We start from the raw sequence: 15,454 nt of genomic DNA on the forward strand, positions 1-15,454 counted from the left end.
TATATAATGTTGGTATTGTTTTAATTGTACCGACCTGTAGAAAAAAAAAAAGTTATGTCACTTATACTGCCGTAAAAAAATGGCAGAATAGATTTTTTTTTCCTGCCGGCTCAAAAAAATAAAATAAAAATTACACGGCTGTGACCCCCACCCCCCCCCTATGTAGGACCTCTTCATACGTTTCCACGCTCCTTTCAGCAATACTCTTCTTGAACAGGAGGTGGCAGCAGACGCTTTGTAGATGATCTGCACCTGTCAATGAGATGCTCATAAAAGTTAAGTTAGGGGAGGTTAAGAGTAGCTTCTCTGCAGCCTATCCCTCTCCTTCTCATAGATCCCCTCATTTAAAGGGCCCAGGCCCACTTATAGTTTACATATTGGCCCAATAACCAACCCTGATATCACTAATTCAGTGATTGGGTTTCCTACTGTGCATTGATAGGCCGGACTCCAATTAAGGGTCAACTCACACCGGTGAGTGTAATGTAGGTCCGAGAAATCATCCTACATCGCACTCAATATAAACTGCGGTTTCTCAGCGATGTAAGAAAAACGCAAATGAATGAAAAATGAAGCGCTGGCTCTGATTGGTTCTCGAGCGCCATGGCTCAGCCAATAAACGCAGTGCTCAGTGAATCAATCACAGCCATTCAATGTGATAGCTGTGATTGGCTGAGTTGCAGCGCTCGAGAACCAATCACAGCTATCACATTGAATGGCTCTGATTGGTTCATCGCGCACTGCATTGATTGGCTGAGATGCAGCGCTCGAGAACCAATCAGAGCCAGCACTTCCTGGAGGCAGGATTTATGAACCCCTCTGACCAGGAAGCGGCAGCTGAAGACTACAAGCAAGTGTGCCGCAGCTTCAGAAGGACAAGTGCGGCAGAGCAGGCAGCGCCTGTCGGGTAATGTATTGTTGTTTTTTTGTTTTTGTTTTTTTTAAATGCAGCTAAGGCTTAATTTAGAGAAAACTGTAGGACTTCCTACTGTAAAAGTTGCGCTGCACAAAAAAACACGATTTTATGCGGTGCAACACAAAGGAAAGCTCTATAGGGAAACATGGGCTACAAGATATCACAAATCACGGCAATAGTCAGCATGCCACAATTTCTCACAATGTAGCCGCCTACAAAACATGGCTAATGTGAAGGAACCCATAGGAGAGCAGCGGCTTCACATACATGCGACTCGTAGTCACTCCGCTGCGTTTCAGCTAACTGAGCTCAAGGAGGGACTTTTTGCTCAGTGTAAACAGGCAGTTGTTGCTCTTTGACTGCCTGTTCACAGTGAATGGAAGTGGGTGGCCATAATAGATCTCCACTGCGCTCCACCTCCATTCATGAATGATTAGCAACAGTTGTCCTGTGTAAAGTAACTGTAAGTTATGGTGCTCATAGGACACATCACGGGGGATCCGGGGATGTGCTTTGTATACTTACCCGGCTCCCCATTCCTGTATTGTGACCGATGGAAGTCTGTATGTGGACAGTGGGGGAGGCTCATCGCTGCAGGCTCTGCGCACACCCATAGAGAACAGTGTGTGCATAGTCTGCTGCACCGACTTCCACAGGCCACGGCGTGGGAACGGGAGTCAGGTAAGTATGCAAAGCTTAAAGGGATAGGTCATCAATAGTTGATCGTCTGGGGTTAACCACTCGGGACCCCGACCGATCAGCTGAGCAGACGCTTGCTGAAATCAATGAGAGCTGTGCCTGCAGTTACAAGCGCCGGCCACTATATGGAGGTTGGCGCAGGGGCTTCCGCTCCAACCTCTGTGTATTTAAAGTGGAAGTCTCCGTGCCAACCTCCCATGTAGTGGCCGGCACTTGTAAGTGCAGGCACGGCTCTCATTGAAATCAATGGGAGCTGTGTCTGCGGTTACAAGTGCCAGCCACTACACGGAGATCGGCGTGGAGGCTTCCCCTCCTAGCTCTGTTTATTTGCGGAGCTGACAGCTCAGCTGATCGGTCGGGGTCCCGAGCAACAGAAACCAGCCGATCAACTATTAACCCCCTAAGGACGCAACTTTTTTTTTTCCCCATTTTCTTTTTTTCCTCCCCCCTTTTAAAAAATCGTAACACCTTTATCCATAAACGTCGCTGTATGAGGGCTTGTTTTTTGCGGGACGAGTTGTATTTTTGATTGGTACTACTTAATGTACCATATAATGTACTGAAAAACTTTTTAAAAAATTCTAAATAAAGTAAAAATGGGAAAATAAAACAACGTTCCGCCATCTTTCGTCTTGTTTCTACGGCGCAGAAATTGCAACAAAAATGACATAACTTTATTCTATGGGTCAGTGCGATTGCTACGATATTAAACGTGTATAGTTTTTTTTTTTTGTTTTTTTTTAAAGCCCCCCCCCCCCCCCAGGGGACCACAACTAGCGATGCTTTGATCGCTGCTGCAGTATGATGTAACGCTATAGCATTACATCGTTCTGCAATCTGACAGGGGGGCGGCTTGATAGGCAGTCTGCTAAGGCAGCACTGGGGCCCCCGGCTGCCATGACACCCACACAGCTCGCTCTGATCTCATCGCAGGGGGGCCACGCCGGACCCCTGAACATGGATCGGAGGATTTAAATGCCGCTGTCAGAATTGACAGTGGCATTTAAAGTTTTAATAGCGCTGATCACCCGCATGGCTGATTGCAGCTATTACCCGCTAGTGTCAGCTGTAATAAAGAGCTGACACCCGCACTGTATGAAGAGAGGTCACCCCCGCAATCTCTCTTCATACATAGATCGCCGATACAGGCCGTCAAAAGGTGTATCGGTGGTTGTTAAGGGGTTAATGACCCATCCTGATGATAGTTCATCAATAGTATTTTCCGAAAAAAGAAAAGTCAGCTCACCGGTTCCATCCATTTTCTCAAATTTAATTCACCCTAATTGATCTTTAAGGGTGCTCAGAAACCCGGGGGCCTGCTGGAGAGGAAGGTTTTTTCAAATATTGTATAAAATTCCAGCACCTCCTTAAAAACACACAACTTTATTTTTTAACCCCTTGAGTGGCACGCCCGGAAATTTTCCGGGACGAGCTCCACTGCTCATAGCAACATAGCTATGTATCACTATGGGAGCTGCAGAGCACAATGCCACAAGCTGTGACAGTGTGCTCTTCCTGCACAGTCCCACACAGAGCAGTGCAAGGGCTTTGAAAAACCAGCAGAAGATATTGCCGATATGTCGGCAATCTCCTGCACTGGTTTGTTTACAGGTTGCCATAGAGACCATCGGCTTGTCAGAAGCAAGCAGATGGTCTCTGTGGCAGGGAGAGCTAGTGCTTGGCTGTCAGAGGACAGCTAGGTACTAGCTCTTACAGCAGAGATCAGAGAAAACCTCCGATCTCTGTTGTGTTAACCCTTTACATGCTGCAGTCTATGTGACTGCAGCATGTAAAGGGCTGTCACTGCAGCATGTAAAGGGCTGTCACCATCGGACCCCCGGAATGTGATCAGGGGTCCTGATGGGTCCCTGTGGAAGTCCCCTAAAGGGACAAAAGAAAAAAAAAATTTTTAAAAAAAGGAAAAAAATTCTAAAACAAATAATAAAAACACTTGTCTCCCTTTACTTTGTAAAAAATCAAAAATACAATTACACATGTGGTATCCGTGTGCGTCGTAATGACCCAGAGAAGGAAGTTAATACATTATTTAACCCCTTAATGACATGGCCCCTTTTTTTCTTTTTTCCCTATTTCTTTTTTTCCTCCCCCCTGTTTAAAAAAATCACAACTTGTCCCGTAAAAAACAAGCCCTTATATGGCCATGTCAATGGAAAAATGAAAAAGTTATGGCTCTTGAGACGCAACTGCAAAATTAGTTGAAATTCAATGATTAGACCATTTTAAAAAACCTGCCCTGGTGGGCACGACAGGGTGGTAGGAAACCCGCCACTCAAGGGGTTAATCCGTAAAACCAGTTTCGATGGCGGGTGTTGCAGTGCTGTAAGAGTGCTGTATGGCACAGGTTTATGGATTAAACAATAAAGTTTTACGGAGACGCTGGACTTTTATGCAAAAGGTATGTAACCTACATCCATGGACCCCTCTGGCCCTGTCCTTGAGCACTAGGACTTAATGTATGCTGCTCATAGAGGATGACCGGTTCCCTTTAATCGAGCAGAGGTCCTTCACAGCCATAGTGGTATCTTGTCTTGGAGCTGGGACAGAAGTGGTGTAAAAGTCACACAACCAGAACCATACTAAGTTATTGTCAGAGCAGTTCTAGATTTATTTCCTGCTTGCAGTAAGCCTGGCTCACCACTAGGTAGAGCCCTTATAACTAGTGTACAGTGGCATGTTTATAAGGCCTCTTTCACACGGGCTACAACATGCATGTATGTGCAGCTCATGGTTTCCAATGGGTTCTTTCAGGCTACAAAACATCTCTCATGTGAAAGAACCCATTGGGAACCATGAGCCTCACATACGTGCGTTTTGTAGCAATGATTGTGTAGCCCACGTGAAAGAGGCCTAATACTCTGAAAAGTCTTCAGATCATTTCACTTTCTTACATTTTGTTATGTTGTGGCCTTGTGTTTCCCATCATTCTGCACTCAGTACCCCATAATGACAAAGGGACAACAGAATGGAAGAAATTTTTGTAATTTTTTTAAAATGAAAAACTACCATTTTTGCATTGACCCAAGTATTCCCACCCTGTACTCAATACTCAGGTGAAGCCCCTCTGGCAGTGATTCCAGCATCCAGTATCCTTGCTATGATGCCACAAGGTTTACACATCTAGATTTGGGGATTTTCTGCCCTCCGTCAAGTTGGATGGGGGCCGTCCGTGGACGCCATTCTCAGGTCTCTACAGAGATGTTGGATTGGATACAAGTACGGGCTCTGGCTGGGCCACTCAAGGACAGTCACAGAGTTGTCCCTAAACCATTCCTGTCTAGTCCTGGCTGTGGTCTTAGGGTCATTCTCTTGTTGGAAGGTGACCCTTCTGCCCAGTCTGAGGTCCCTCGTGCTCTGGATCGGGTTTTCATTATCCCTGTACTTGGCTTCATTCAGCTTTCCATCAGCTCTGACCGGTCTCCTCTTCCCCAGCATGATGCTGCCACCACCAGGCTTCACTGTAGGGATGGTATTGGGCCGGTGATGCGTGGCGCCTGATTTCCAGACAGAACACTTAGAGGCCAAAAAGTTCCATTTTGGTGTCATCAGAGCAGAGAATCTTGTTTTTTTCACAGTCCGAGCGTCCTTTAGGTCTTTTTTGGTAAACTCCAGGTGGCTTTACTGAGAGCACTTCTTTCTGGTCCCTCCACCCTACAGCCCAGATTGGTGGAGGACTGAAGTGATGGTTGACCTTCTTGAAGTTTCTCCCATCTCCACACAGGATCTTGGGAGCTCAGCCAGAGTGACTGTTGGGTTATCGGTCACCTCTCTTACCAAGGCTGGAGAAAACTATTGAAAATCGTAGACTTCGAGGCGCAACTCCTATAATGAACAGAGCAAGTTGCAATGAGTGATTAACATGGTTCTTCTTTATTACATAATTAAGCCAATATTCACGCGTTTCGTAGCCGAAGCCCCTTCTTCAGAAACTGGTGTAAAGAGTGCTATGTATAATTAAAATAAAATGAAAAATAGGTAAGGCGTAATAAAATTGTACGTTTCAAAAATTACGATGGTCCTGCCAGCGATATTACATATTAAAAAATAAACTATCAAGACCTCTAGCTCGTAGACTCCGAGCCAACCCAATAGTGAGCCCCTTCGTCAGTCTCCGTATGAAACATGGCACAGTCACGGCAAACCCTTTGACAATAATATCTGAATTCAGGCAGTTTTGGGCCAAACTATATTCCCAGCCCCATTATACACCTCCAGAGCCACTAACCTGTACCTCTGAGACGCCACACTCCTGGAGGCATTTTTGGATCACCTGGTGGCAAAAATCACTCCAGAAGAGGTCAAGGACGCAATAAAAATAATGAAAGTCAACAAGCGCCCGAGTCCGGATGGCTTCTCCGCCGCCTACTATTAAAAATTCTCCCCAACTCTACACACGCATCTCACAAATTATTTTAACGCAGTACGAGATGGTCAACGACTAGGACAGATATCACTTATGGCAGCTATCCCCAAGCCCGAGAGAGATCCACCGGACAAACAGAGTTATCGGCCTATATCCTTAATCAATGTACATATAAAACTTCTAACCAAAATTCTAGCCTCGCGGCTAAATGCAGCTTTACCATCTATAATAGGAAAAGATCAAGTAGGCCGCCAGGCTCCAGACAACATCCGTCGGGTAACACACCTCATACATACCTGTCAAATCAGGGGCATTCCTGCAATGTTGCTCTCCTTGGATGCTTAGAAAGCCTTTGATACTCTAAGCTGGTCATACCTGTTTTCAGTATTAGAGCATTGGAAGTTTCCCACCGAGTTTTGAACATGGTTGCGGATTTTGTACAAGTCTCCTAAAGCCTTTGTTCGTTATAAAGGCTTTTGCTCCGATAATTTTACGATTCAGCGCGGCACAAAGCAGGGCTGCCCGCTCTCCCCTCTCCTTTTCATTCTAGCCTTAGAACCATTAGCTTTAAAAAATTGTAACAATCCCAACATTAAAGGAATCGAAATGGCTTCGATCCACCACAAAATCAGTATGTTTGCAGATGACATATGATCCTGTTTCCCTGAAAATAAGACATACCCTGAAAATAAGACATAGCATGATTTTCCAGAATTTTTGAGGATACAAAATGATTTTTTAGGCTTTTTGAGGATACTTGAAATATAAGCCCTACTGCGAAATTAAGCCGTTCTAGCAGTTAATTAAAAAAGTGTCCAGGCAGCTATACATGTAAAAAAGTTAAACCTTTTTGAACAAAAATTAATATAAGACACTGTCTTATTTTCAAGGAAACACGGTAGCTATAATATCTTCTCCTCACATCACAATCCCGAATTTTAATGGCGGAACTGTTCAGGTTCGGGTTTCTCTCCGGCCTGAGAATGAGGCAAAATCAAAAGCTTTTGATCTCACGCTGCCCTCACACACAATCTCCCTTCTCCAATCCAACTTCCCCTTTCAATGGATGGCCCGGTCTATGGGCTATCTGGGTATAAGTTTGACAAACTCCTGTGCCTCGTCATATGCGCAAAATCATATCCCACTCCTACGTAAACTCTGACTACTATTGGAAAGTTGGGACCGATACCATATATCATAAATTGGAAGGCTGAACTCCCTAAAGATGTCATTTCTTCCTAAACTCCTTTACTTTTTTAGAGCTCTTCCGGTAGAGGTACCTGGGCGCATCCTGAAGACACTTCCGTAGATCTGGAATATCTGGAATAACTCCATCCCCAGGGTAACATGGTCCACTCTATACAGACTTAGACTGCAAGGTGGTTTGAGAGTTCCACATCTAATAAAATATCAGTTGGCACAGTTAGCTTCTCTTCATTCTACTACTAATGCCCCTCTTTGGCTTGCTCTAGAGGTCATGGAAATACACCCTCTCACAGTAGATTCACTTTTATGGACTCACCCCCCCCCCCCCCCCTTTCCGACCCAGAGACCTGCCATATCTAACCCAAATATAAAACATTCCCTTAGAGTATGGGATTCCATAAAATATTCTGGGAATTTGATCTCCCCTCATCTACCCCTTTTACCACTCTTGGTTAACCCTTTATTTCCACCAGGCTATGACTACCCTCTAGCTTTTCAGGGCTGGACAAAAAGAAGCATTACCAAAGTACATAATTTACTCTCACAGGAGGACATGATTACGTTTCCCGCCCTTCAGAAAAGAAAAGACCTACTGCCCTCTGAAATATTTTGTTACCTACAGCTTAAAAATTGGTTATCCTCCCTTCTAAAAAACACAAAACCCCTGTAGTGGCCCAAATTAAACAGGGTTCCTCCATAATGTTATGTTTTTGTCCTGTGCAATCGTATTGCCAGTGTCTTCTATGTTGTATGCATTTGATGTGTATTGCACCTCTGCAGCACTGAATGGGTTAATGTCTGGGTTATGGCTGAGAAATGTATCATGTTGTATGTCGTGTGACCTTGTGATATAAATGTCTTTGCAAGGTGGATGCAAAGAGGGAGTTGATGGAGTCAGCAAAAGGAGTTAGCAAAAGTCAGTCTGCTTCTAGTCAGTGAATGAGCCGCACAGATACCCATCGGTGTGTGTGAAGAATGGAGAAAGCTGAGCGATTCCCTACTGCTTGGCCCAGGACTGTGCTGCCTGGGGTGTGCCAGTGCTACAACTAAGTACTGAGTGAGGAAGGAATCATTGCTTGTCGAAGGAAGGCACAGGAAGCGTGTGTACTGGTAGAGAGTAAGAGAGAATCGCGGGGAGTGGGATCACACAGATAACTAGGACTGTGGATTGTCTGGATTGCCCCAAGTATCCGCCCTGTCACACTACCCTCTCTTGTTGTATCTGTGCCACAATCTACTGTTGAACTGTTATCAAGTTACAGTAAACGGACATTACCGACTGTTCCCAGTTTGTTTAGAAAGTTATCCCTGTGTGTGGACTAAGTTATTTTCTTCACCGAGATTCACCGCAGAGGATTTAACCCTTTCCAATCCAATTTGTATCCTGGTTTTCCTAGGGGGGCTTACTTTTTTCAGCGATTATACAACTGCGCTATCTGCTGGCTAAAGCCAGTACTGCATGAGGTGACACTTTGGATAGGCTCCGACAGCAGAGAGGCTGGCAATATACAGTAAGAGAACCCAGATGGACGTCTTCCAACATCGGAGCTGTACAGCCTTAAATCATGATGTCTTCAGAGGTCAGACACTGGATTGGAAAGGGTTAACGCTGGCATCACAAGTGACAAGAAGATTCAAGGTAACCGCTAGTTACCCTTTCCCTGTGACCTCCCCCAGCAGTAACTTGGACAGGTCCCAAACTACCCTCAGTGCAGGAGATGGTAGACAGAAATGCCTTATCTCCCCCACCATCTTCTCAGCTGTGGGCCCGCTCCTTGGACGCTGCACCCCCATACACAATTACCCCCTTCAAAACCTTTTGCCTTAAACACCCACAAGCAAAAGGCCTCATTTCTCAAATCTATTTGAACCTTGTCCATTCCACGTACCGCACACAATTATCATATGTAACAAGATGGGAGCAGGCCTTGGGTGGTACTCTGGGTGAGAAGGAGTGGTCTCAGATGTGGAGATCAACCAACTGTGGCGCCCGTAACGCATTCATGTTGGAAACTTCATATAAAAAATTCTCCGATGCTGGGACTTAGTCTCCACCAGATTTGCACATGCGGTCCCTGGTTACTCTGAAGATTGCTTCCGAGGTTGTTCTTCCCCTGGAGACATATGGTGGTCCTGCCCTAGGGTCAAAAGACTCTGGAATAGGACATATTCCCTAACTTATCCAGTAACCTATCATAACTTGCGTAAATTCCATGGGAGGCTCTGTTGAACAAAAAGATTGAGAATATATCCCCAAACTCCAGAAAACTGATTTTTTCTTCTTTTTAGCTGCAAAACAAACTTATTGCTCATTCCTGGGAAAAGAAATGTCCTAGAGATGCTGCGGGCTCAGAAGAGTGTCCGTGCCATGTCGAAGCGAGAACCGGCTTTGATTGATAACCGGCTTCCAGCTGCAACAGCGGGGATTGGTGTTCTCATCGATCCCCGCTCTTAACCCCTCACATACCGCGATCAATGTACATTGTGGTATGTAAAGAATTCACAGAGGGAGAGCAGCCTGCCATGGCCTGCAATCGCTGTTGTGAGTGATTGCATTATCATAGTGATCATAGCTTTTATGGTTCAAGTCCCCTGCAGGGACATAAAAAATATAAAATTAAAATAGTATTAAAAAAACCCCCTTCTTTGTGCAATTTCCCCTGTTTGTATTAGGCCTCATGCCCACGGCCGGGTCGGATTCCAACTGCGATATATCGCAGCGGAATCAGACTCAACGCCCGCCGGAGAACCTATACTCACCAGTCTGGATCCACGGCACTGGGCTGTGACGCGGATTCCTGCGATACTTCTGCAGTGCTCACAGCGTAAGTATCGCGGGAGGGGCGGCTTCTATCGACTGCAATGGAAGACGTCCGTGCAGTTTTCCGCACAAGATAGAACATGCAGCTATTCTCCCTCGCGAGTGGAAAATCATAGTTGATCTCCTGGGCAGGGGAGAATCGTTTAACACAGCATATCTATGGACAGACATTGCTGCAGATGTCTGACCACGAATTCTGCAGCGATAATCCGTCCGTCGGCATTCGGCCTAAAACAAATGAAACATTTTTTAAAAAGCCCACGTATTTCATATTTGGTATCATCGTATCTGTAACAGCCTGCATAATAAATTGAACACACTATTTATCCTACACGGCTAAATATAAAAAAAATTTTTGTTAATTTTGCCTCCCAAAAAAAAGCAATAAAAGTGATCAAAAAAGCTCTATGTACCCCAAAATAGTACCAATAAAAGCTACAGCCTGACACTCAAAAAAGAAGCCCTCACGGAGCTCCGTCCATGAAAAAATAAAAATGTTATGGGACTTTGAATGCAGCGATTTAGAAATAGAAAAGAGTTTTTATTGTCCTGGATTAAAATTTAGAATATCTTCTCTCAGGTCTTTGCTTTGTGGAGTCAATATACACTGACTGACCACTTTATTAGCCCCCATCTAGTAGCGGGTTGGAATCCTTTATCCTCCAGAACTGCAGCAGTTCGTTGTGGTGTAGATTCCACTGGGTGATGAAATCATCCTGCAGGAATATCGGCCCCCGCGGACAGGAAGCTTCTTGTAGTTGCTGCAGATTAGATGACGGTGCTGACGTGTTTTGGCCAGCTGACAGGAAGGGATCATCGATTCATGCTGCTTACAGCAAATTCTGACCGCCCATCAGCACGGAGCAACAACAATCTGGATCCATCTGACTAGGGAATGTTTTACCGCTGCTCAGTGAGGTATTATTGTATCTTGATGCCACCAGGAAGCTAGGGGTTTGACAGGGCTGGCATGCAGGAACGCCCCTGTCAGACCCCTAGCTCCCCATAGGTTGACGTCACTTAGGGCCTAGCTGCACAGTGTTTAGAGATGTTTTGCGGGCCATGGATGGTTAGGGTTATAGCTTATTTTCCATTGGCATTTACAGAAAAAAAATTAACCCTCACTATAAAATCACCCCTAACCTTAACCGTCCAGGGTCCGCAAAAATCGCAAGACAGTGCTGCTGCAAGGTCTGCCTGCTGTCCCCCTGCCATTTGGCCTGGCCAACCCCTACCTCCAGACAGAAGGGAAACGGAGAGCGAGGAGCAGCAGCACCAAGGAATGGCCGGACTGCACTGTCTTGCTGCCGCTGCATCACCATCGTGTAGATCTGTGTGCGGCAGAAACAGGCGGCAAGTGCCCGACGGCACACACAGTCCTGCTGCCGTTAGCTGACCACACACTCCATGTGCGGCCGCGGCCGGTCCGGACACCTACCCTGTGGATCATCACCAGCAGCAACAAGGAACATGAGCAGCATCAGCGGGGAAAGCGGCGATGATCAGCAGCAGCAGACGGCCAACTCACTACTGCAGAGGGGAGTTAAGGTATTGAGCGGGAAGGCTGGAAAGTAGAAGCAGCATCGGGGGCCGCCCCGGGGAGCCTGGCAGAGTGAAAGCAGCAGCGGGGAGGAGAACTCTTGACCGGGAGCAGAGGGGAGAATTAAAGTCACCTTCCAGGACCTGCAGAGGGGACATATGTGCAGCCAATGAGGTACTAGGGGTGTCACCGGGCTGTCAGTGCACTCTCCAGCACTACTTCCTGGTGGCGTCAAGGTACACTAATACCGCTCAGTGATACAATTGAATATAGCTTGATATTTATAAGACCAGCCAAAGGAAGCAAACAGAATGCGGCGCGGTCTGCTGAAGCATGGGCGGCACGTACAGATGACCCAATTTAGACGGAACAAGTCCCAATGGCAAGAACACTTTTTGAAATATACCTTGCCGAAGGTCAGGCAGGGGGCATGTGATGGATTGATGATGGTCATGCCGCTGCCTGGGAAAATACATAATAGGAATCCCAATTTATCATAGAAGCAGTTCCAGGAAGACGTCCTCGTACTGAGCGCTTACGAAGAAAAAAAGGTGGAACATTTTTTGAGATGTGGCCATGACATGACTCCCTGCTGCACCACCACATTGGCTTCCTTAAGGTTTTCCTGGCACACAGCATATATTCCTGGGCATGCTATGTAACTAATTCACAGGGGATTGGAAACAGTATATATTTCTGAGTGCTCTGTATATGGACCTAAATCACTAGGAGTTGCACACAGTATATATCTTGAGGCACTCTATATATGCTAGATCACCTAGGAATGGACACAGCATATACAGTATATCCAAGGGCACCCAATGCCATTAGATCACAAGGGACTGGACATAGTATATAATCTCTTGGCATTCTATATAGATTGCACACAATGCATATCTCTTGGCACTCACTATATGCCACTAGATCACCAGGTACTATATTCAGCATACACCTTAGGACGCTCCATACATACTAATAGATCAGCTATTCCACCAGGTTACAAAGGACTGGGCACAGTACATATATATGGGCGCTCTATATCTGCCACTAGATCACCAGGGATGGGATGCTGCACATATCTCTGAGCACATTATATATTCCACTAGATCACCAGGGACTCTACAAAGTATATACCTCTATGGGCTCTGTATACATTACTAGATCACAAGGAACAGGACACAGCACATATCTCTAAGAACTGAATATATGCAACTAGATCACCAGGGACTGTACACAGTACACATCTCTAGCCACTCTATATATGTCACTAGATCACCAGAGATTGTAGACGGCATATATCTCTAGGCATTCTCTACATAGCATTAGCTCACCAGGATTGGACGTAGCATATATTTTGGGACATGCTTTGCTGGCCCCCTCCATAATGTCATACATGTATGTCTCATGTTGATGCTCTGTGCAAAACTGTCTTTTCATTTTGGTATGTGTATTGCACAGCTGCAGTGTGTGATGAGTTAATGTCTGCAAAGTATGAGCTGACTGCCTGTGAATGTATCAGTTCTTTCCTGTCACATGGTATGAGAGAGGCTGTAAATGTGAGTGCTTGAGAGCGGGAAAGGAGTTCAGAGTTCCAACTTCAGTGATATCTTGAGTCCCATCTGGAGGCACCTTCAGCCCTCATGTGTTGAAGATGGAAGAAGAGGAGAGGTTTTCCCATTATGTTTGTCTTCAGTTCAAATTGTAAGTGAGCCCCAAAGAGAGTTCAGTCTGTCAAGGCCTAGTGCAGAGGTACTCAACTGTCCGTGTTCACACTCAAGCGCCTTGAAGTCTGAGTCTCGCTGAGTGGAGGTACTAGTCTGCTAGAGAGTCTGTGGAGTGAGCCTACCCCCGTCTTCCTCTAGAGTGTTCCCCATCCAGGAGCGGTATCTGACAGATAATGTGGACTGCAGGACCGGTATCATCCTGAGTTTCCTCCCTGACCTCAAATCTCTTGCTTTGCCTGCACTAGTATTGTGATAGACATGATGATTAGTCAGTATAAAATGTCTATCGATTTGTATAAACCAAATGTATTATGCTATTGTAATGACTTTTAGCTCTGTGGAGTTTAATGGACACACAATCTAATCATGGTATTTGCTAGACAATGGATGTGCGATGTAATGTTGGCTGAGTACATAGAATTGCACAAGAAGCCTCTAAGAGTTAAGGGTCATAGTGTTATATGTATATCTGTGTTCAACACTGAGTGTTTTCCTAGCCCTCTTCCACCCCCCACACATAAGCTATTTAAACAATGATTTATCACTACACAGAAATGACTTCAGCTAGGACAAAGTCCACGCCACATCAACACTTGGAGAAGGGTGGGCAGAGAGGCGGGAGATTCTATATGATCCGACAAATGAGAATCCTATATGTTACTGATGTAATCTGTTGCACGCCCATTGTATGTCTTTACAATAAAAGGGGCTGTCTGGGTGTTTCTGACCAGAGAGCCATTTTGGATATGAGATTGATAGCTTGTGTCTGATCTGCTCGATGATGTGTGCACACTATACAATTTGGAAGCTACAAAATACCCCGAAACCTGCTGGAGAAAACCATAATCCAGATCAGTATATCTGTTGAATTTCTGCCTTGTACTACTAAAGTGGAGTTTTCGGTAAAGTTATTTTCAGGCCCTGACCGTTCCCGGGGACCTGAGGTACTTAAATTATCTGTGCCTCATTTATTTTCCCCGCCGATGGTCATGTCGGGGGGTACTGGAACAGTGGCATCACCCGTGACAAACCCCTCTACAGCTGTTACCCTGTTTATTGGGGATCCCCATGCCGGGGGTGTCCGGGAGAGGCTCAGCGCCGCCCTGGCCCTAGCTACGTGTGTCCCTCCGGGAGGGAGTCTGGTAAGTGCCACCGTAACAAGTCAGCATTTTACCCTCAGCGTATGCCATGTGTCCGGGGGTTACCCTACGGGAGGCTGCATATATACATTACTATCTCACAATGGACTGGACATAGCATAGATCTCGGGGCACTCCATTATACTACTAGATCACCAGGGATGGGACGCAACACATACCTGAGCACTCTGTATATTCCACTAGATCACCAGGGACTGGACATGGTATATACTTCTATGCACTCTATATATGCCACTAGATCACCAGGCACTGGACACAGCATCTATATCTAACGGCACTCAATGCGATTCGATTACAAGGGAGACACCACATATATCTCTGGGCATTTTATATATGGCATCAAATAACCAGGTATTGCACACAATACATTTCTCTTGGTTCTAAATATATGCCACTAGATCACCAGGGCCTGGACACAGCATAAATCCCTGTGTAGGCATTCAATATATGCCACTAGATCACTAGGGACCAAATACAGCATATATCGTAGGGCACTCTGTATTTATTACTAGATGACCAGGGACTAAACACAATACATTGGCACTCAGTATATTCCACTAAAGGACTGGACACAGTATATATCTCTGGGCAGGGGCATAACTATAGAGGGTGCGGGGGATGCGGTTGCACCCCGGCCCAGGAGCTTTAGGGGGCCCATAAGGCCTCTCTTCTCCATATAGCGAACCCAGTACTATAAGTAAAGCATTATAGTTGGGGGCCCTGTTACAAGTTTTGCATCGGGGCCCAGGAGCTTCAAGTTACGCCTCTGTCTCTGGGCACTCTATATCTAACACTAGATCACCAGGGATTGGAGACAGCATGTATCTCTGGACACTTTATACACTAGCTTTATGCACTAGCTCACCAGGAACTAGACATAGCATATATCTCATGTCATTCTATTAATATTAGATCAGCAGGGATGGGACGCTGCACATATTCCTTTAAGCACTCTATAAATTCGAATAGATCACCAGGAACTGGACCCAGCGTATATCTCAAGACTG

The sequence above is a fragment of the Eleutherodactylus coqui genome, chromosome 6, assembly GCF_035609145.1.
Source record: "Eleutherodactylus coqui strain aEleCoq1 chromosome 6, aEleCoq1.hap1, whole genome shotgun sequence".
Taxonomy (NCBI): domain Eukaryota; kingdom Metazoa; phylum Chordata; class Amphibia; order Anura; family Eleutherodactylidae; genus Eleutherodactylus; species Eleutherodactylus coqui.